The sequence below is a fragment of the Mirounga leonina genome, unplaced genomic scaffold (assembly GCF_011800145.1).
Source record: "Mirounga leonina isolate KUSES-001 unplaced genomic scaffold, KU_Mleo_1.0 Mir_95, whole genome shotgun sequence".
Taxonomy (NCBI): Eukaryota; Metazoa; Chordata; class Mammalia; order Carnivora; family Phocidae; genus Mirounga; species Mirounga leonina.
In genome coordinates this window covers 8,267,214-8,290,681 of record NW_023270865.1, presented here as the reverse complement: position 1 = coordinate 8,290,681, position 23,468 = coordinate 8,267,214, and the positions used below count along the sequence as shown (strand labels likewise).

Here is a 23,468-nt window from a genome sequence, read left to right as displayed (position 1 = left end):
CAGGAAGACAACTGAGAAGAAGCCTTTGAGTATGGTAATTCGGAGACCATGCGGGGCCTCAGTGGGTCATTCCAATAGCAGGTTAGGGAGAGTGAATAGCAGGGGAGGGGACAGAGGCCTGAGAAGCTTAGCAATGAGCTATTGATTATGATGAACCTCTGGCCTGAGATAGTCACAAATAGAATAAAGGATTATTTTAGGGCAGCATAGGAAACTTGTAAAGCAAGGGCCCATGCTCAGACAAATGGTTTAAAAACAAACGCTTCTGTGTGTGCCGCATTTTCTCGCTTTCACTGTGTTTTAATGGTCATTCTGCTTGTCCTCCTCACTACCAGGTAGGCTCTTACTATAACCCACCCTGTCTTTGAGATGAGGGGAGTAAGATGCAGTGATACCACGTAGCTAGCGAATTTTACTGTTGGACATAAAATTGAGGCTTTGCAACTGTAGACCATACTACCAGGATACCTCTTGCAGGGAAGGTGATCTTCCAGCAGTGGCTTTGGATAGGATCAGGAGTCCATAAAGCAAAGGGGCCATGGGCAGAGGAAAGCCTGATTCCCCGGGATCCACCCTTTACTCAGCACCAGTCCCACCATGTCTCAGGCAGTGGGACTCCAAGTTACGAGGGGAAGGGTGTCTGTCCGCTGTTCCCAGAGCCTGTTTGTTCACCATACATCCTCTACAACCAGGGCCTACCATGTCAGTTACTGCCGCCATTGATTTCACTTCTGGGTGTTCATCCTTAAGACCCCACCCACCTCCATCTGCTCCAGGCTATTTATTCTCATGTCTCACATGCCCAACCTGCCCTAAGCCTGAACTTCGTGGAGCCAACAAGGTGCCTTTTTTTTTCAGAAATTCTAGTTTGGGAGCATGTCCACTCCATGACCACAGCCTCCCTTAGTGACCAGCTCAACAGAGAAACCTGGTGTCCATTTCCAAATGGTCACGTGTCTTCATGTCCTCATACCAAAGAGCAGACAGCTATGAGATGACCACACCGTTAAGTCACAGAGCAGAGGAAAGTGAACTGGCCTTTATGCGAATTAAACCCAAATCACTAGCCATGTGAAAAGCGAATTTGAACTGCACGAGCTAACCTGTCATAAACGAAAAAATTATGACAATACCACTGACTGTATGTATATGTGACTAACTCTTAATTATGAAGGAGGGAGTTGAAAATCACACACATAACAATTGAACAATTGAACTAAACCACTCCAAAATTTAGTGGTTTTTTAAAAAGAGAGAAAGAGAGAAGGATTTATTTTGTTCAAGAATTTGCAGTCTGGCCTGTCCATGAAGACAACTCAGCTCCATTCCACTCAGAACCAGCCATGGAGGCATGAAGGCTGAGCTGGAACCACTTAAAGGCTCAGTCACTTAAGTATCTAGCACTTGTGCTGGCAAGACTCAAGTAGCTGGGGCAGGAAGAACTGCAACTCCTCAGGCATCCTGTGATCTCCACGTGCCTGTCCAGCAGAGATGGTTCACGGGACCAAACTTCTTCTGTATCATCTCAAGTTTCCCAAAGTCTGTCCCAAGAGAAAGAACCAGGCACAAAAGTCAAAATGCATTCCATTAGTCAATACAGTAGCAAATTATTGCTCAGTTCCAGAGGGTGGGGTAAGAAATAAACAATATCTCTTGATAGGGGAAGGGGGCAAGATTCTGGAAGAGCATGCATGGTTGGAAACATTGCTGTTGCCTTTTTGAGACAATCTCCCACAAAACTGATAACATTTTACCTTAATAGGTTCAGCTTCTTTCAAACATTTGTCAGTATTTCTTAATGGCAAAAGCAATGAGTTTTACTGTAAGAAGTTAAAAACTAATACTATAACTCGCAAAAATGGGATAAAACGGCCCTGTAATTTTGTCAGAAGGAAGGGTTTGGATCTTGGGTTTGTGTTTCCTCCAGCTGAATGAGAGCAAGAAAACATGTGTTGACTTGTTCCTGGCAGCCATCTTGTGACCGTGAGGGACCAGGAAAAAGCTGAAGTTAAAGCTGAGGAAGGCAGAGGAGATATATAGAAAGAACCTGGCTCTCTTCTCAGAGCACATGAGAACCACCAAATTCCCCAGAATATTCCACAACAGGCAATCATTAAGTACTCATGCCCACATTCTAGAGACTTTCTGCTGCCCTCACCTAGGAAGTAATCAAAGGCTGAACTGACGAAAGCAATCTCATGGCAAAGAGTTAAATATTCACATCATCATTTCCTTAGAATAAAAGCTTACTTTTCCCAAAATTTAGTAAAATAGAATTAATAATAAAAAAACACCCAAGTACCAATTTTGGCAAACATAAAGGCATTCCATAGATATTTTTTCTAGCCATTGTCCTAATAGATCTTATTTTTTAACCACTAGTAAAATATGCTACAGATTCGTAATTGAATGGGTTTGACATTATGTCATTGCCTCAGTACACTATCAATATCAGATGGTTTGGGGTTTTTAAGCAATTATGTTCTTCATGTGTTCATTATCTATAACAAAGAGAGCAAATGGAGGATGATTAAAGGCTTGGAGAAGTGAGAAGGACCAGAGATCCAGTGCACCGAGCAGTGATGCAGCTTTCCTCTGGGTTGGGTTGTCTTTGGGAATGCACGGTTTGAGAATGGGAATGTCTCCAAGTTACATGGCACTTTACCACTTCCTCTTCTGCTAGCACCCCCACCCATTATCCATGCAGTGTAATCACCACCTTCCTTTTCCACAATCCCCAGCCCCACACCTTCTGAGATGAGCTCCGTAACACTGGTCCTTGGGACGCTGTGAAGATAAGGAGCATCCGGAGCATTCGCAGCAAATGAAACGTTGATGCAGATGAATGACTTCAACTTCTAATTGCCGGGTGCCTGAAAACAGGTGCTCCCCTGGATCCACCAATAACTATTTCCCTGATCCTGATACATTCAGGGAAGAACTCCAACCAGATTTCCTGTTCACTCAACACCCGAGATTCTGAAGGGCAGCTTTACTTGTTTTCCCAAGAATTTTTAAACTTAAGAAGCAGCAGCTGAGGATAACAGGACCGACGCCAGCGTGTACGAATGGCATTGACTGTGTGCTGGCAGAACCTAGGAGAATGGGCCAGGAAACTGTTATGAAATGGACATAAGTGGAAGCGAAACTGTGTCCTTAAGTGGTTCTATTTTGTTTTAGACTGTTCCAGAGATGCTGAAAAAGTCAGAAACGAGCCTGGCAGACCCTTTTAGGTGGAAGTTCACTGGGAGTTCAAAGTCACTGGCCCAGTTACTAAGTAATCTGAGCAATTGTATGCCATTAATGTTGACCCTCGTGGAGTTGGAAAGATAGGGCGGAGAGTAAAATAGAGCCAGAGTAAGTAGGAAAGAAGATCAGATTTTGTAAACAGAATTTAATAGGACCATAGCAAGAAATTTTCCCATCTTGTTAATATGTATACATACATAGCATTTAATTAGGGTTCCCAGATTCAGCAAACAAAAATATAGGGCATCCAGTTAAAACTGAATTTCAGGAAAACAGCCAATAATTTTTTAGCATGTCCCATGCAATATTTGGAACATACTTATACTAAAAATTTTTTTCATTGTTATCTGAAATGCAAATTTAATTTCAGCCATTATTTTTCTAGGGAGTAATGCTTTATAGAAAAAGTAAAAACAAATTCAAGAATTACTTGATTAATCTCAGCAAAAATACACATATATAATGGTGACTAGATGGGACTAGGACTCAGAAGCCCTATTTGTGTAAACTAGTTAACTTCTGGGTCATCCTTTCCCTATTAGTACCTTGGGGGTGATAATACCTGTTCTGCTTCCATTTTGCCATTTTTTGTGAAGATCAGATCAGGCTTATGACCAGTGGCATGCTGATAAATGTTTAACAATGGAGTCTGAGGGGGTGCCTAAGCGGCTGACTCTTGATTTCAGCTCAGGTCATGATCTCAGGGTCATGAGATCAAGCCCCACGTGGGGCTCCTCGCTCAGCGTGGAGTCTGCTTCAGATTCTCTCCCTCTCCCTCTGCCCCTCGCCCCACTTGTGCGCTCTCCCTCTCTCTCTAAAATAAATAAATAAACTTAAAAAAAAAACATGGAGTCAAGAAAGAAAAAAAGGAGGGAAGGAAGGAAGGAGAGAGGGAGAGAGGGAGGGAGGAAGGAAGGAAGACCTCCTTGATCTATAGCACTTGCCAATTTCTCTGCTATAAGCGCACACACCGTGACCAATTTCAAACTGCCAATGTGTTGCTACTCAATGTGAAATCGGAAGTGGTACTCAGTAACAGACCAACACATTATCTCCAGGGTACAGTAAACTGTGTTATGAAATGGACATGAGTGGCAGGAAAATTTCCAAGAGCACAGGTCATAAAATGTAGTAAAAATAATCAGACTGGGTAGGGTACTATTTATTACCTTTATTTCTTACCTTTCTTACCTTTATTTTTCAATATAATTCATTTCACCCTAAGCTTATGTAATGTGATACTCAATAACGGCTGTATTTTTCAATATAATTCATTTCACCCTGAGCTTACGTAATGTGATACTCAATAACGGCTGTATTTAGCAACCAGCTTGCACGTTCCCGAAAATTTAACCATCTGGTCTTGCGAGCTGTACAACCCTGCACATGACCGCTACGATACCAACTAACCACCCGCAGCTCTCTAACGCGGCAGGCCGGCGCGGAGGAGGAGAGCGCTTCCCGACAGGTGGAGGGCTGGGCAGCCATCACCCAGCTAGTGCGGAGCTCCGTGATGGGACAGATGCTGCCCCGGAGGGAGAAACCGACCTGCGGGCGAAGGCGGGGAGCCCCTGGGGTGGGGGTACAGCAGTCAGCTGCAGAGCTGCGGGCTCTGTGGGGGCAGAGGAAGGGAAAGGCCTCAGGCGGCAGGAGGGGAGGCTCCGTGTTAAAGAGCGATTGGCAGAGCGGAGGGCAAGGTGACCCCCGGGTCCACCTCCCTGCCCAGCTCCCCCCACCCCCGCCCCAGGCCAGCAGCAGGTGGAACGAGGACAGGTCCACTGCCTGGGCCCATCCAATAAGCCTCTGATTCTGGAACAGCCCACAGAAGAGAAAGCAGCCATGAAAATGACATGCCCCGTTTCTTATTTTCGAAAAATAAAGAAAGAAACCGCCCTTCGCAACCTTGAGTGTGTTGTGGCATTTGTTTGCGTTACCAGCAATGATGTTACATAGTTACTTCTGGCGGCTTTGGGTAAATAAATTACCCCGGTGTATTCATTTCCTATGGCTGCTGTAACAAACTGTCACGCTTTTAATGTTTTAAAACAACAGGTACTTATTAGTTCTAGAAGTCAGAAGTCCAAGATGGGTTGGCAGAGTTGTGTTCCTGTGGGGCGGGGGAGGGAGGGGGCGAACTGGAGAATCCATTTTCTTGCTCTTTCCAAAACTACAAGCCACCTGTATTCTTCGGCACCATCTTTAAAGCCCACAGAGTGGCATCTTCAGTCAAATCTTTCCTCTCTCTCTCTCTGTCTCCCACCTCCCTCTTTTCTCTTATAAGGAACTTTTCGATGACATTGATAATCTCCCCCACTCAAGCTCTTTAACTTACATCGGCAAGGTCTGTTTTGCCATGTAAGGTAACATATTCACCAGTTCTGAAGATTAGCATGTGGACATCTCGGGGGGCGGTGTCTTTATTTGATCTAGCACATCAGGCTTTTGCTATAATATCATCATAGAGTTCATGTAAAGAACAGTCTAAAATGGCTTCTTGCTGTATTGATACCTAGATTTCTAGAATAAGGCCCTAAAATAATCTAGTTCATATTAAATTCTTGGGGAGGGGGATAAACTCATTTATTTCTTATAGTAGTACACTTCCAGAATCCCCAAACAGGTGGCAATTCTCATACAAATTTCTGGTTTTAAAAAAGAAGGATTTCTTTTGCTAAATGTATTTATGTTAATTAATATTCATGCATCTCGAGGTTTGGGTGCAGGATAGATTAAATGCAAATAAAACAAAAGGAACAGGAGGTATAAGGAAAGGGAAGCCCTTGCCTAAGTGTAACAAAAGGTCCAGCATTTGAATTTTTTCTAGTGTTATTGATGTGTAATTGACAAAATTGTAAGATATTGAAAGTGTATAATGTCATGATGTGATATATGTATCTTTTGTGAAAGTGTACCCCCATAGAGTTGACCAACATGGCTTGTATTAAATTCTGCTCAGAACTGGAATCATAATTATAATGAGGAGTCTTACATGTTTAAGTCTCAGGTAATGAAATCAGCTTATTTGTAATCTTGTCTGCTGACTGCAGAGGTAAATGAAAGTTCCTGGCATGGACAGAGGTCGAGGCATAAATATCCCAAGGGAATCCCTAAAGCCTGGTTCTCTAAGGGAAGATGGCAAGGACCTGGTCTCAGCACCCTGAGTTAACCCACCCCTCCACCCCCCCACTGTTCCTGCAGGCCCATGTTTTCTGGCTTTGCCTCATCACCCTACCATCTCACATCTAAATGTTTCTTTGAAAGACAACGGCTTCCGGTGAGAGAAACATGTCAGCAAAGAAGGGGCAGGATGCATTTGGGTCACTCAGCAGCACAACATGAAAGAGAGTGCTTTACCCCCAAATCTGCCACCCATTCCTATACTGAAGCCATAAACCCCAGTATCTCAGAATGTATCCTTATTTGGAGATAGGATTGTTAAAACGGTAAGTAAGTTGCAGTGAGGTCCTCGAGGTGGACACCAATCCACCTTGTTTCTTATGACTGGTGTCCTTAAAATGAGAGGAAACGTGGACATAGACACGCACGGAAGGGGGATGATGTGAGTCCCCCAGGGAGAAGATGGTCATCTGCAAGCCAAGGAGAGAAGCTGCAGAAGAAACCCACCCTGCCGACACCTCCAAATCCCAGCCTCCAGAGCTTGAGAAAACACATTTCTGCTGTTTAAGCCTCTGGTCTGTGCTATTTGGCTACGGCAGCCCGAGCTGACTAATACAGGGATCAAAGATGGCACCAGTGAAGCCCATCAGCCTATGGAAAAGTCTAAAACGGAACATGCCCTTGAGCAACAAATCTTAGTCTTGATGGGAGAGCTGTGTTTGAAGGCACTGCTCAAAATTCGTCCTGAGGCCACTCAGCAGGCGACAGAGGAACATGCCAGCTTCCCAGACTGGGCTTCATGACGCTTCCCCAAACATCACAGCAATTCCTGACTCAGCCCCTGTCCCTGCTGAGAAGCCAGGCCAGAAGGGTCCCCGATGCTCTCCACCCCTAGGCCTAGGTGAGTGCTGAGCGGATGGCATCCCCGTCTCTCCCTTGCCCCTTCCACTCCGCTTCTGTGCAAACCCTTCCATTAGCCCCCAGCCTTCTCCAAGGATCATGCCTTTCCTGGGGACCCCTGTGAAGCTTCTCTCCAGTCCCATTTGCGGATGCAGAAACTCAGCAATCTGATAAAATGTGATGAAGAATGTAATTTTTTTTTAATTTGGTAACAAAGTGCCTTAACTTTGTGTACTGAGTTGAATAGTGCCCCCCAAATTCATGTTCCCCTGAAAGTTCAGAATGTGACCTTATTTGGAAATAGGGTCTTTGCAGATATAATCAAAGTCAGGATGGAGATGAGGTCATACAGAATTAGGGTGGGCCCCCAAATCCAAAGAGCATGTCCTTTTAAAAGACAAGCACATAGAAGAATGCCATGTGAGGGTGCGGGCAGAGACCGGAAGGACACAAGCCAAGGAATGCCACCAATCGCCAGCAGCCACCAGAAGCTAAGAAAAGACATGGAGTAAATCCTCCCTTGAAGCGTCGGGGAGGAACCACCCTGCCCATACATTCATTTCTGACTTCTAGCCCCCTGAACGGCGAGAGGACACATTTCTATTGTTTGAAGGCACTCGGTTGTGGTCATTCATAACAGCAGTCCCAGGAAACTAACATACTTTGTTTAGAAAGATTACATCTAATTGTAAGAGAGAGTCTGACCTCATTCTCGACCTTTCACTGCTGACTCCCTTTTCAGTCTTACCCTCCCTTCCAGATCATTAAGAAGACCCTGAGCTCACATGCTCCTTTGGAACAGCAGGAAATTTAAACCTCCGGTACTTGGGAACTTCTCTGCAGTTCGACCCCTTAGCCACTTATTATAAAGGCCCAACCAACCCCACACCCTCTGCTCTGCCTCAGTCAACCTGGACCTGCTTGTGCCCACCCAGCTCTTCCTGGAAGTCCTTTAAGTGAGTAATAAGCCTCTCAAATTCTCTTGGTGCGTGGGAGTCACTGACCTCAATATCCAAGCCAAATTTGGGGTCCGGTCCTTGGTGCTTTTGCAGGAGACTCTACAACACTAACAGAGGGGAGAGGCTTCTCTGGGAAAGACGGGGGCACTGAGTGACTGTCATGTGCTGAAACCGGGAGGATCCCAAAGCTTTCCCTCCAGACCTGTGCTATCAGCCTTCAAGCACAAGTCAACCAGTAGACCTACCTGTCTCCTTGGAGTACATGAGAAGAATTCCAGAGGTCATTAAATCAAGCCGACACTAGAAAGAGCCAAAAGAGGGACTCTGACAACCTTGCCCACTGATGGCACCACAGACCTGGTGTCGTATCAGTTTTGACAAGGTTAACTCAATTAGCAAGCAGATGATAGCAGCAAAGTGACACAAAAAAGAAGAAGAAAGAAGAAGAAGAAGAAGAAGAAGAAGAAGAAGAAGAAGAAGAAGAAGAAGAAGAAGAAGAAGAAGAAGAAGAAGAAGAAGAAGAAGAAGAAGGAGAAGAAGAAGAAGAGAAGAAGAAGAGAAGGAGAAGAAGAAGGAGAAGGAGAAGGAGAAGGAGAAGGAGAAGAAGAAGGAGAAGAAGAAGGAGAAGAAGGAGAAGAAGAAGGAGAAGGAGAAGGAGAAGGAGAAGAAACAAAAAGTCCTGGGAATCTACTTTGTGACTGAGCAGATCTCAGCATTTCTGTTTTTGTTCCAAATTTGGCTTGCCATGAGACCCAGACTTGGCATTCTCCTATTTGGGCCAGATGCTAAATTAAGTTTGAAGACATTTTAGGTATTCATTATTGATCAGGCTTTTTGGCACCTGGAGGAAGAACTCAAGAAGCAGCAGCTGTGGTTTCAAAGGTACCATCTCTAAGCCAAGAGTCACCAAAAATAACAAGGAAATTTTCAGGTCTACGCTTCCTTGGTCCTTGACGTGTCAAAGCCGACTGCCCTGGGCTCTAAGCAGAGATGATTAAGGAAAGCAAAGTCTCCATGGCTCCATAGCTCCTTGCATGGAAGAAGGGAATGGCTGCCAGGTTGAGTCTTTACCTTAAGCAATAATAATAAATCTATAAAGATGTGAGAATGTCTCTCTCCAGAATGGCACCTGTCACAGATGCCTTGTTACCCACGACTGAAAACCTGACCCAGGCTTCAGTAAGCAAAATGGAATTAATTTACTCATGTAAGTGAAAGGTCCAGAAGTCAGCAGACTCCAGGCATGGTTGGATTTGGGGACCAGATAAAGTCATCATGGGCCTGTTTATCTGGATCTCTCCATTGTCTCCACCTATCCTGGCTGTCATATCCAAGTTCAGATGTAATAAAATCTCCAGGAGGGTTGTCTTCTCAGCTTTAAATCCGTTAAGCCAGAAAAACTCTAAGAAGCCAAGGCAAAAGTCTTGGGGCATATCCTTAGTCATTGTGGGGTCACAAGCTCATTCCTGAATGAGTTATTGTAGATGGAAGAATGGAAAGCTCTGGAGACACAAACTGTTTAAAAATTATCATGTCCTCCCCCATTGGCAAAATAAAACTACTGTACTAGACAAACATCTAAGGTCCCTTCCCATGAATTTATTCTGATACCTACAGTTTTGCTTTTCACATAACCAAAACCTCAACAAAGTGTTCGCTTCCTGCTATAATGCCTTGGTTTTGAATTTAGACATGATTTCGAAAACACACCCTCAATTTCCTGCAAGCATAAGCAACTGTTAGTTCAGTGTCTCACCTAGCATGTTCACAACCCGTCCATTTATTTGCTTGCTGATTTTTTTTCATTCTCTCTTGCCCCCTTTCAAAGCTTTGCATAACAAACGTAGCTTCTGGTCTGTCCATGAAAATGTCACTGAGTAATTCCTGGGGATGAGTGAAGTGTACCATTCAGACATTTGAATATACACATGCCTCTGCTCTAAGCAGTTCACACCAGCAACTCTAAGTGCTATGCTTTCGATTGCAGGCCAGAAATAGGTTATTTTCTGTTAAAAAGAGGAAAAAGTCAATGGTACTTTATTAAAACAGCATTTCCTATCTTCCATGACCACCTCTTGTCTACTTGACTTCTGGGAGCTCCTTTCCCCACTCACATCCTAGCTCAGAGTTGACACACTCGAAAGTCTGTGAGGATTTCCATCATAAGCCACCCATACCCACGCTGCCTACAAAGGATGAGCATTTATCCATGAAAATGGCCCTCGTCTCTGCACCATGCCAAGTGTGCTCATCTTTCAAAAGAATGAATGACAAGTGCGGTGGGCACATGTTCTGAATGTAAAGGAATGAGAAGTTATAAAATTAGTGAAGCCAGATGCTGTTTCCAATCTCCTATTAGAGAAAGCCCTTTGTCAACTGAATCGGCCCCATCCCTTGATTACAAATGTCTATCTATGGAAGTGTTGATGAAACCTGGAAACTTGTTCAGAAAATATATGACTTGTATAGTGCTGACACAGCCATTAAAATACCCCATAACAATCACTGACTAACAAGAGGTTTTATTTCAAACAGAAAAATTCATACAGTTGACAAGAGCACGAGATAAGATGAAGAATAAGTAATGCCTTCTCTTTTTTCTGGTCTTCGGCATTAGTCCATGACATACACAGATGGCATTTAGGTAAGGATTCTGATCTACTTGGAAGAAGCTATTTAAACTTAGCCTTCCCTTATTTGATAAAGCAATGTCCAATTTTTCGTGTACATCTTTAGTGATAATCCACTGTTCAGTCAAATAATAATACAATCAAGAAAATGAGTTTTGCAAATAAGCGAAGCTGACTCTGGCCGTTGGAGGAGAAATAGGAGGTGTTTTCAGGACTGTTGGGAGGGCTAGTGAAACAGAACTGCGGGTAAGACTTGGGATGTGATGCCTAAAACCCAGCCACCGAGCTGCCTGGCAGGAATCTGTGCCTCTGCTGCTAACTCTGGGCACAGAGGACTTGGCAGCGACCGCACAGCCCACCCACGTAACTTCTGCACCAAGGGGGACCTTGCCAGACAGCTGTGCAACCCCCTCCTCTGGGAGGATGGATTCTGCCCAGGGCCTCCCTCCTTGGGTCACACACTTCCCAACTGAAACATCCCATAGCAGAGGCTGTTGGGTTGAACTCAGGTCACATGTCTACACCACTGCCTCAAAGACTGCTCAGGGTTCTATGTTTGGGTTTCTGCCTTAAGAAGGCTTGGACTTAGATTAAGTCCAAGGAAAGCTGTCTTAATAGTGCCACCCTCCAGAAAACATGACAAATGCCCCCACTTACCCATGCGCATTCATCAGTGAACAAGGAGAGGCTCTGAGGAAGACATCTAGTGGTCAGAACTCTATAGCCAACCAGACCCTCCCGCTGTTTCTGTCTATTCCATGTGTCTCCCAAGGCCCAACCTCCCTCCCAGCCAGATGCAGTGGGTCCACTGTAAACATTCAGGGCCAAGAAGGAGTAACAGGGGCTGGATTTACCACCCCCCTTCCAACCTTAAACACCTAGAAGACTGGACCAAATATATGCAAAGAGTTTGGACAAACGCCTGCACAGGGTAATGGTCCACGAGAAGAAGGAAACAAGATGAGCCCAGTGATTACATCAGCAACACAGCCAGGGGCAGAGAGGAAAATAGGACCTGGCTAAGTTGAAGAGAACTCAAAGTCTAGGCCTGAATTTGTAGAACAGATACAGGAGAGAAAGCACCTGCATGGAGTTAGATTGGACAGCACCCTTTTCCCATTGATCCTGAAAAGTTCTGGCCCTTGTCTTCCCTTCCTAGACTCCTCCTAGACCAATGCCTTTATTTTCACAGTCTTCAGACATGCTAGGGAACAGCTATTAGGCTAGAGATTTCCTCAATTATCATAGCGTGGCCCAAAAACTGTACACCTTTTGACAGGACATGGGTGTTTCCCAAGCATCTTAAGACATCCTTTTGAAAAAAGAGCATCCCTCGAGTTACTTCTTCAAATGTATTCATTAATTCAGTCTAAAATGGTCTTCTCATCAGCCCTTCTATGCCAAGCATTATGCTAAGTGGAGAGATTGAGATAACATCCTTAACCCTTAAAGAAACCAGCCTAGTAAGGCGCATAGCTCTGACTCACAGTGTATGAGGTAAGTTTTAGGTGGTCATATTTTCAGAGGGGAACCTTCACTCTGTAGCCTAGGAACATCTTCTTTCTCTCGCATTTTCTGGTAAGTGCAGGCATCTTGACTACCTGCGGCACCCACCTGCTAATCCACTCTGGGAATTCTCAGTAGCCACTTGGTACTCATCTGTACAATTTAATTGCTTGAAATACATACAGACAGGGGCACCTGGGTGGCTCAGTTGGTTAAGCGACTGCCTTCGGCTCAGGTCATGATCCTGGAGTCCTTGGATCGAGTCCTGCATCGGGCTCCCTGCTCGGCAGGGAGTCTGCTTCTCCCTCTGACCCTCCTCCCTCTCATGCTCTCTGTCTCTCATTCTCTCTCTCTCTCAAATAGATAAATAAAATCTTTAAAAAAAAAAAAAAGAAAGAAAGAAAGAAATACATACAGACAAAGAAACATGCCGGCTAACGTTTTCCTTTCCAGTGCAGTAGATATCTGTTGGGTTCTGGCCACCAAGCACCTACTCACTCTGCTTCCGGTAATAATGACACTGTTTTCCTGTGGGGCACCTCCCCCCACGATGGTGTGCACTGGGTGCAGTTGGCCCCGGCCCAGGCCCCAGGACTCAGATTTGACCAACTAGAATATGATATCTCCCTGGTAACTGTGATTGGCTCAGAAATGATCACATCATCCAATCAGAAATAATGAAATGCAAGAAAACTTTTCTTGAGTGCTCTTTGGCAATAAGGAAGATACTCCAGACAGTTGCTGGCACGGATCACCATGCAAGAGTCCTGAGGATGAAGCCAAAATGGCAGAAGTCAGAGCCCAAGATGAAGAGAAACCGCACTCTTCTGGCCATGTTAGAATGCCTTGGCTGGGGTGCCTGGGTGGCTCAGTCATTAAGCGTCTGCCTTCAGCTCAGGTCGTGATCCCAGGGTCCTGGAATCGAGCCCCCTGTCAGGCTCCTTGCTCAGTGGGGAGTCTGCTTCTCCCTCTGCCTGCCACTTCACCTCTTGTGCTCTCTTACTCTCTCTCTCTCTGTCAAATAAATAAATAAAATCTTACAAAAAAAAAAAAAAAAAGAATGCCTTGGCCAAGCTACACCTTGAGTTTTTTTTTAATAAATGACCCAATAATAGCCATTTTCTGGCTTAACTTTGAGTTGACTTTTTTTTTAATTTTATTATGTTATGTTAATCACCATACATTACATCATTAGTTTTTGATGTAGTGATCCATGATTCATTGTTTGTGCATAACACCCAGTGCTCCATGCAGAATGTGCCCTCCTTAATACCCATCACCAGGCTAACCCATCCCCCCACCCCCCTCCCCTCTAGAACCCTCAGTTTGTTTCTCAGAGTCCATAGTCTCTCATGGTTTTTCTCCCCCTCTGATTACCGCCCCCCTTCATTTTTCCCTTCCTGCTATCTTCTTTTTTTTTTTTTTTAACATATAATATATTATTTGTTTCAGAAGTACAGGCCTGTGATTCAACAGTCTTACACAATTGAGTTGACTTTTTTATCACTCGTTATTGAAGAGCCAAGTTCCACCTGAAACAGGTCTATTTGTAAGTTTTTCAATACATGAATGTATAATTTCCTTTTTTCTGCCGAAGTTTGAGTTGTGTTTTCCAAACTTGCTATTAAAATCCTCCTAACTGACACACCAGACGAGTAACTTCTCTGCCTCATTTTGTGCTGATTCTCCCCAAAATGCTTCACTGCCTGATCATCACTGAGGAAGACAGCTCATTTTTAAAGATCTTTTCTTTTTAAATGTGGTCTCAGATTGTCCCTGGTTCTTTAAATAATATGATGGGAGGTACTGAATAACATTAGACAAGTTATTTGGGGTATTTTGTTTTCACACGTGCTGATGTACATCATGAATTTCCAAGGATTATTTGGCAACTAAACATGCGACAACTATCATATGCTAGGAAACTGTGTTCTAGAGCATTCTAGTTAGGGGAGCCTGGGTCGCTCAGGCGGTTAAGCATCACTCTCTTGATTTTGGCTCAGGTCAAGATCTCACCATCGTGAGATCGAGCCCCGCATCAGGCTCCATGCTCAGCGTGGTGTCTGCCTGGGATTCTCGTGCTCCCTCTCCCTCTGCCCCTCCCACTGCTCATGCTTGCTTGCTCTCTCTGTCTCTCTCTCAAAATAAATATATAAAATCTTTTTGAAAAAGAATCCTATTTAAGGTATTATATTCCCAGCCATTCCAGAAAGAATAACAGAATAAGGTACATTGACTAGAACATAAAATGTGTGAAAACTGGAAGGAACTTGACAACATTGCTCTCCGGGAAAGATCCTCAAAGCTTGATGGAAGATGCTGGAGGAGAGTCAAGGGGAAGGGAAAGCCCAGGTGAGGCTCTTCGTCAGATGGCTTTGGAGAGTCTGCGAGCTGCATAATAACAATGGACACCTGATGAAGTGGGAATTAGGATAAATAAAGAGTGAGAAAGAGCAGGAAAGGGAAGGTGGGGAAACACTTCACACTCTGCATAGAACAATTGTTAGGAATAACAGACAAATGGAGATTTCCTTGTTCTATAAATATTAATTGGTAAGAGGACCAGCATCTCTGTTTTTGGACTTGAATCCCATGAAGTCCAAGTCCTTGGACTTAAATGACTTTAAAAAAAGAGACATTTATTAACAAAGGTCTTTCTCATCCCACTAGAAACTCAGATAAATAAATTGGCACTCTCAAATAATCAGTGTGGGAAGAAATTTCTCCCTCAACAAGCTTTTATATGATTTTAAGAGTGATTGCCCTTAAATTGGACCAGAGCACTTAACGCTGTTTACTAAAAAATGGGAGAAACAGGTTGGAGAGCGGAGAAGTTACAGATAGCGATACAACTTGCTACTTCTTTTTCAAGATATTGTAGGACTTGTTTTGTCTGTTGGAGTTTCAACTTACGTCAGTTGTACTTGTAACATTAAATATGCTACTTGAACAGATGAGATTTTTAAAACATAAAAATCAATAAATGCATTTGCTCTGGGACTGCAGCGGAGATGGAGATGTGGTGTTGGCTACTTGTCATGCCTGCTGCCGAGTGCACAATGGGGCATTCATCAGGCTGCCATGATGCCCGTATCCTCTCCTATCTTTTCTCATTACTCATCCAGATTTGAGAGTTCATGCTATCATGTACAGGCTGTATATTCCCTTGAAATATTGAAGGTATATAATCATTACTCCTGCTTAGGTCCTCTTAAAATGACTGAGGAAGAACAGAAGACATGTGCAGAAGAGGAAGGCAGAAGGGGAGAGAGATGCAGAATATAGTTGGTCTCTAGAAGCCAGAAAAAGGAAGGAAATGGATTCTCACCGAAAGCCTCCAGAAAGAGTGCAATCCCACTGATGCATTTTATCCCTGTAAGGCTCACTACATGCTTTTGAGCTCCAGAACTGTTAGATCAGGAATTTGTTGTGTTTTCGGCCACTGGGTTTGTAGTAATCTGTTATAGAAGCAATAGGAAACTAATACGGACTCCATCCCAACTGGGCCCACTAGACTTCCTCTCATGCATGCCTATTTTAAAGACTTATTTATTTATTTTAGAGAGAGAGAAAGAGAGCAGGGGAGGGGCAGAGGGAGAGGAGAGAGAGAGTCCACACGCAAACTCCCTGAATGAGTACGGAGCCTGAGGCAGAGCTCTATCTCAAGACCCTGAGATCAAGACCTGAGCCGAAATCAAGAGTTAGCCGTTTAATCGATTGAGCCACACAGGCACTGCTTTGTGCATGCCTGTTTTAACTGATAATTCACCTAGAGGACTTTAAAGCACAGTAAGTAACCAGGGGAAATATTTTTCTACCTCTATTTTGAATTTTACTTAATTCACTCGGTTCAGGTTAAATACGTTGGAATGGGAAAAGGACAGAACTATTTTTACAATCACACAGACTCCCAAGTCAGTTAATCCTCTATGTATCCAAAAACAGTGAATTTTAAAGATGAAGTTTTTTCCAGTGAGAGTAAAAACCTTATAACAATTAGTGAAATTTGTCTGAGGCTCCTTTCTTATTGGAAAAGGGGTCTTCTCAAGGTGTTCATATAAACCTGTATATCTTAGCGTGTAATTTCGTTATTCTTTTCTTGCTGGGGCTAAAAATGAGCTAACTGGCAGAAAAAGAGTTAGAATCTTGGGGAGGCGAACCATTCATTTCCCTGATGAGTTGTCAATCAACTTATTGATCAATGTATGAATATATATTCATTGACAATTGCCAGTAGAAAAGGTTAAGGAAGTATAAAGAGGTAAAATGCCTGTTCTCAAGGAGTTTGCAAACAATGTACTCAGAGCTCCCCTGACAAAATAAAAATGGGGATGACCTCCCTTCATATGAATCAATAATTCCAGCCATCAGCTGTTTGCTGAGTACTTGTATCTCCATATCTCCAGTCAAGACCCATGCCCCAAGGTCCAGACTCAAGCGTAAGACTGCCTTCATAACTTCTCCCCTGAATTTCCTGCATGTACATGTTGGTTTGCATCCATCCAACCCACTGTAAATTGCCCCTTCTCTACATTCCCCAGCTCAGAAGATGGCCCTACCACCTAGGCAGCAGTGGGAGTCATTCTAAACCCTTTCTCTTCACCCCTGCCCACATCAGTTACCTATTCGATTGTCTTGATATTTCTCAGTCCTACACTTTCTTGTTCTTTCACTGTCTCTGTTTTATGAAGCCCTTATTCTCCCTTGGATTACTGAAACAGCATCTTCATTGGCTTCCCTTTCTCTAGAATGGTTCTCCTTCCCAACCTATATCCTATGATTTGGCCAGATCGATCCCTCTGTGACATAAATCCACTCATATCTCTGTCCTGCTTCAATTCCTTTCTGAGAACTTTCAGCATCAATTTTGAATTTCAAGACCCTTCACAATCAGCAGTTGCCTCTATAGCAGTCCTGCTTCATACCATACCTGTCCCTCCATCCGTCCCAATTAATGGCCATTACACAAAGTCTTCATGACCTGCTGTCCTTTGCATCTGGGATGCACATTGCCATTCAACTCCCATGCATTCCTCAAGGTTCAGACTAAACACCATCACTTTTAGGAATGATTCTCTGATGCTATGACCTGATGTGGACCCCTCTCCTTACCTCCTATCGCACCTACTGCATGCCTCTAGTATGTCCTCCCCACTCTATATTGTAATCATTGGTTTGCTTTGCTCATCCTCAACTTGAGGTCCAACCTGAGCACGTTGATGTCTTGAGCTCCTGGCACAATGCCTGGTGCATAAGGGGTACTCAATTCATATGGTGACACAAAAAAGTGCTTTGTAATTCTCAGGCAGGGAAGTTACTGAGACAATGGACTGGTTACACAAAAATAATGAGGTGGGTCTTTGCTCAGAAGCTCTCACACCTGGAAAAGACTTGGACTTATCAAAGGAAGCAACCAGCAAAGAATTTTAGTATTGCTTAATTGGAAGTGAAGTTTCTAAAATTTGGGTAACAGGAGCATCCTCTGACAGACAAATTGGCCAGGTAACAGTTCGTGGTTCTCTAAGATAGGAAAGATTTTAAGAGAAGTAACAGTCTGAAAAAAAATGATGATTTAATACTTTGGTTAATTTCTTTTTGCTTACTCTCCATTTTATTCATACCATCTCTCAGAAATCACATGTGGAGGTAACGCCAATAAAAATCACTTCCATTCTATGAACCGGGTTTTTTTTTATAAGACTCTATAAAGAAATAAATCTTATGTGAAGTCCTCTCAAATAAGCCCCTGATATGACTGTCCCTATTTGAAGGACACAAACCTCTCTTTTGAAGACACAACATATCTCCTATAAAAAACCATTGAAAAGTTCCATTTCTTTATTGTTTCTTGATTTATAAGGTATTGTCATCCACAAGATCTTTATTTCTCCTGGCATAAGTAAGAATTTACCCCAGAATATCTCAATGTACACAAGTATGAAGAGACCCAAAAAACCCGAATGCACTATGGATCCTGATACAGGTTTAGTGGTTTAACCGTTTCTCAATTAGCAAAGAAAAACTCGCAAACCTTCCACCCTTTGGGGGCATGTTCCAAACTCCCATAACTACCAGGACATCCAAGCCATTTCTTTCACGCAGTTGGTAACCTCGCACATCAGCACAGAAAAATTCAGACATTAAAACACCATTAAAATCACTTTGGCTGGGCGCCTGGGTGGCTCAGTTGATTGAGCGACTGCCTTCGGCTCAGGTCATGATCCTGGAGTCCCAGGATCGAGTCCCGCATCGGGCTCCCTGCTCAGCAAGGAACCTGCTTCTCTCTCTGACCCTCCCCCCTCTCATGTGCTCTCTCTCTCTCTCTCGTTCTCTCTGTCTCAGATAAAAAAAAAAAAATCTTAAAAAAAAAATCACTTTGGCTGGAAGATTCCCACAGGCTCAGCAAATCAGGGCCAATTACTGCCACCTTAAATGTGAAAGGAGGATATTCTGAAGTTGCTTATAGGAAGGTCTTGCACAATTAAAAAAATGAAAATCAACAGTGAGACAGTGGACAACCTTAACTTAATTAAAAAATAGCTCCTGGTGAGAAAAACAACGTATACTCAGAACTGCTGACATGAAAACACAGAACCATCAGAAGTGGCCCGATAATTAGACTGAATCAAGGTTCTTTAGCAATCCCGTCTTCTTCCTCTACCAATGCAGGAGAGTGATACACTTCTCTTAACAAATAAAAAGAGGAACAAAAGAAAGAACATGACCCAATGAAAATGAGTTTGGGATAGGAAGGGTGGCTGGGAAAAGGGCCTATGAGGAGAATGTGTGACCTCTTTCAAGGCAGACCAGAAGAGACCACAACTGAGTTCTTCCTAAGCCCGAAGTCTTCTTTAGTCTCCCTCAATCCCACATAGACCTGTCTTCTTTCATCCCTTCCTCTTTCTGATCTTTGCCTTTGCATCCACCGATCCCTGCACTCCTTCCTCATTCCTTTCCTTTTTCCATCACTGTTTGTGCTCCAAGTCACAAGGCTGGGAGCTGGAGTGCAGAGGTAAGTAATGTGGATCTTCCCAGGGGAATGTTGTCTTGAGAGGAGTAGCAGAGCTGGGTCAACATTCACATACACGCCATTCTCTCTTAGTATATTTCAAGTACATTGTGCTTTGAGTTGGAATTAAGTTGGATATAGGAAAACCGTTCAAAGGACATTTGATTAGTGTCAAATCTCTTGGATCCCCATTTCCTGATAGCTCTGTGTATCTCTCATTTAGTCGGGTTCAGGGTGCACTTACAGGTTTGGGAGAATAGACAATTCCTGTGCAGCCTAGGCATTGCTAAAGAAGTTGTGATCCTCTCTCTCTAGCCCCTGAGCCTCCTCGAGACCTCCCTGTCTCCTCCCCGTGGGGCTCAGAGCTATTGCAAACAGTCATGCAAGAGTCCATGTTGTAACTCAACTAAGGGGCCAACACTTCCTATCCCATTTTCCCTTCTAGAACCTAGAAGGTTGGTGCGACCTTGTAAAAGGCCCATCCCTTCATGGTCCACCAAAATCCCCAAAGCCAGCACACACCAGACCACTAAGTAGATAGAGATGGATAGATGACTTAGTCCATAAGCGCGGATGTTCAAGAACTGTGACAGTTTTTCTGCATCTATCCTGATTTCAATTCAAAATGCCCCTTGATTCCTCATAGGTGGGGGTGGGGGTGGCCTCAGACTTCAGGCTGCAGAACATCACTACTCTCCTGTCCATCTTGGGGACAGTAGAATCAGAGGCAGGAGTCAGGATGGGAGTGGGGAAGAGTGCTCCAGATCTAGTCCTGTCTCCCCAGGGGTGAGAAGTGTACGTAGGCTCATGCTTTACAGGATGATCAGTGAAGGAAGCAGAGCCTGTGAAGACAGACTGCGGTCCTTACAAGCATAGCAGTCCGGTCCTGGCCCCACCTTGAGGGACGGTCTCGGGCAGCACTGGCCACAGTTGAAGAAGGATGCCACTAAGGGGAAGGTGGCAACTCAGGTGTAGAGGAAATATGAGCCTTCTTCTGAGGCTCTGCCTGAGAAGTCTTGCAGGGGCCGTGAACTGTGGCTCCTCTGGCCACAGGGACTAATTCATCAAGTCTGCATGTCCACCATGTCTGGCTGGCCAACTCCAGCCTCCCTGGTCAAGAAGAAGGGCCAGTAGTTGGGACCCTGGGCTGTGGACGGGCTGCCACACCTGTGGCGCTGTAAGGGTCCGGGCGCTCTAGCCGCCACTGACCACCAAAGGTGCTTACAACCTTTGTAACAAAACAGGCTGCTTCACACAGTGGTTAAGAACAAGGACTTTGGAGACAGAAAGACTGCTCATATCCTGTCTTCCACCCAAGTTACAATGACATTGGGTTCTTTCCTGCCATTACTTTCTGTCTCGAAGCCTCAATTTCTCCATCTACAAAATGGGAATGATAATGGTATCTACCTCTTAGATGCACTATGGAATAATTAATGAAAAGTACCTAGCATCCAACTGGTAGTAAACACATAATATATAAATTACAATTGTTCTTAATAAACAAAAATAGGGGTGCTTGGGTGGCTCAGATGGTTAAGCGCCTGCCTTCAGCTCAGGTCATGATCCCGGGGTCCTGGGATCGAGCCCCACATTGGGCTCCTGGCTCAGTGGGGAGCCAGCTTCTCCCTCTCCCTCTGCCTCGCTCCCTGCTCATTCTCTGTGTGTGTGTGTATCTCTGTGTCTCAAATAAATAAATAAAATCTTTAAAAATAAATAAATAAATAAATAAATAAAATATTTGAGGTTATAAAAAAGATGGATACTACAACTTTTTTATTCTTTTTATTTTTTTTTTTAAGATTTTTATTTATTTTTTAGAGAGCAAGCGAGAGAGAAACAGCATGAGAGGGTAGAGGGTCAGAGGGAGAAGCAGGCTCCCCGCTGAGCTGGGAGCCCGATGTGGGACTCGATCCCAGGACCCTGGGATCATGACCTGAGCCGAAGGCAGACGCTTAACCATCTGAGCCACCCAGGCACCCATTTTATTCTTTTTAAATTAACTTTGAGGTGTAATTCATATACAGTAAAGTTGTACTCATCTAAGGGAACAGTTGAGTACTTTCAACAAATATATTCACTCATGTAATCACCACTCCAATCAAAATATAAAATATCACCCCCCTAAGGACCCATCTTGCTCTTTTGCAATCCAGCCATCTGTCACCAACCCTTAACCCCAGGCAACCACTGATCTGCTTTCTGACACAATGGATCAGTTGGCCTAGTCTAGAATTTCAAGAAATGACATTGTACAGTCTGTGCTCTCGTGTCTTTTGCTCAGCCTACCATCTCTGACACACGTTGGTACATGTGTCAGAAGAAGCTTTATTTGATAGGAGTATTTAGTTGCGTGAGAAACAAGGATTGGCAGATAGGGAGACATCCCAAAGGAGAGTGGTAGAGCTATGTCTTCCTGGTTTCAGCTCAGTTTATAAAGCCTGAGTAAGGAAGCGTGTAGCGTTCTGCTGTGACTGGTGGCCAGAAGGTGACATTCTTCTGGAAGCCGTAACACTGCACAAGCTTACTTGCTGGCAGCCAATTGGCTGGGAAGCTGCGAGTCATGCCGACATGAAGAAAGCTGAAGTTCTGCTGAAGGTCAGAGTCAGCATTTTGGGGAAAACGGATAGTTCAAGTTTTGGTGACGTGTCTAGGGGTGGTTGGCTTAGAGGTACCCTCGATCTGGGGCCTCCACTTTGGTTTTTCTTTAACACATGCCTGACACTTCATTCTTGTTGTTCCTGAGTAGTATTCCATCGGCAGGATACACGGCAATTTGTTTACCCATGCACCTATTGACAGACGTTTGGCATGATTCCCACTTGGGGCCATTATGAATTAAACATTTATGAGTATTGTGTACTAGAGGTTTTTGGGGGTTGGGGGGAAATGAAAATATTTTCTTTTCTTTGGTGTAAACACTTAGGAATGGAATTTCAGGGTTCTATTGTAAGTACGTGTGTAACTTTATAAGAAACTGCCAAACTACTTTCTACAGAGGTCACTGGTGTACCCACCCACCAGAAATATCCGAGAACCCCAACTGTCCATTATCATCACTAGCATTTGATATTGTCAGCTTTCAAATATTAGCCTTTTTAGTGGGAGACTTGTCAAATCTCGTTGTGGTTTTAATTTGCTTTTCCCTGATGAATAATGATTTCGAGTAGCTTTTTACATACTTACTGGCACTTACAATATCTTTTTTTTTTTTCTCTTAGGAGACAAATGAAATATTTGACCTTAATTTTATTGTGTTGTTTATCCTTTTGTTAGTGAGTCATAAGAGTGCTTTACAAATTCTGGATGCAAGTCCTTTGTTATATATATACAAACAAATATTTTTACCAACTTTGTAGTTTGCCTTTTCATTTATTTTTTTTTTTTTAAGATTTTATTTGTTTAAGAGAGAGAGAGAGCATGAGCAGGGGTGGAGGGTGGAGGGAGAGGGAAGCAAAACTCTCAGCTGAGCAGGAAGCCTGATTTGGGGCTCAATCCCTGGACCCCAGTATCATGACCTGAGCTGAAGGCAGATGCTTAACCAACTGAGCCACCCAGGCACCACTGTCTTTTCATTTTTTAATTAAAAGAGCAAAATTTTTTAATTCTATGAAATTTATCAGTACTTTAATTTTGTGATTAGTGTTTTTTGTGTCCTAAGAAATCTTTGCTTACCACGAGGCTGCGCAGATTTTCTCCTATGCTACTTCTCAGGGTTTTATGGTTTTAGCTATTATATTTAGGTTTTTGATCCATTTCAAGTTGTTGTTTTGTTTGTTTGTTTTGGAGGCTTCCTTGTTCGTTTGTTCATTGGGGATGAACATTTCCTTCCATTTAGGATGGAAGTCAAAGGTAAAAGCTTGGCTTTTCCCACTCGGATATTTAGTTGTTTCAGCACCTTTTGTTAAAAAGACTATGTTTCTTCACTGAACGCTGACATTAGAGATTTCCACTTTTAACCATGTTGGAGTAATAGGGAATGAAGTTACTCTTAAATAATTGAAAAACTGGACAACATAAATGAAACAACAGACAATAGGCAGTTCAGGATCAGGACCATGGGAGAAGAACCCTACAACAGCACCAGCTTAATGCCTA

At 43.6% G+C, this 23,468-nt stretch overlaps 1 long non-coding RNA gene across 2 annotated transcripts in view; it reads right to left on the bottom strand.

Annotated features, from left to right (window-relative positions):
- Positions 1–207: 207 nt before the first annotated feature.
- The window catches only part of LOC118006181, a 177,815-nt gene continuing 154,554 nt past the window's right edge, over positions 208–23,468 (bottom strand). The window contains exon 11 of one of the 2 annotated variants that reach the window (XR_004677988.1): positions 208–1,541. This is a non-coding gene — a long non-coding RNA (uncharacterized LOC118006181). The remainder of the gene's footprint in view (positions 1,542–23,468) is intronic. The other variant, XR_004677989.1, reaches the window with a different exon arrangement.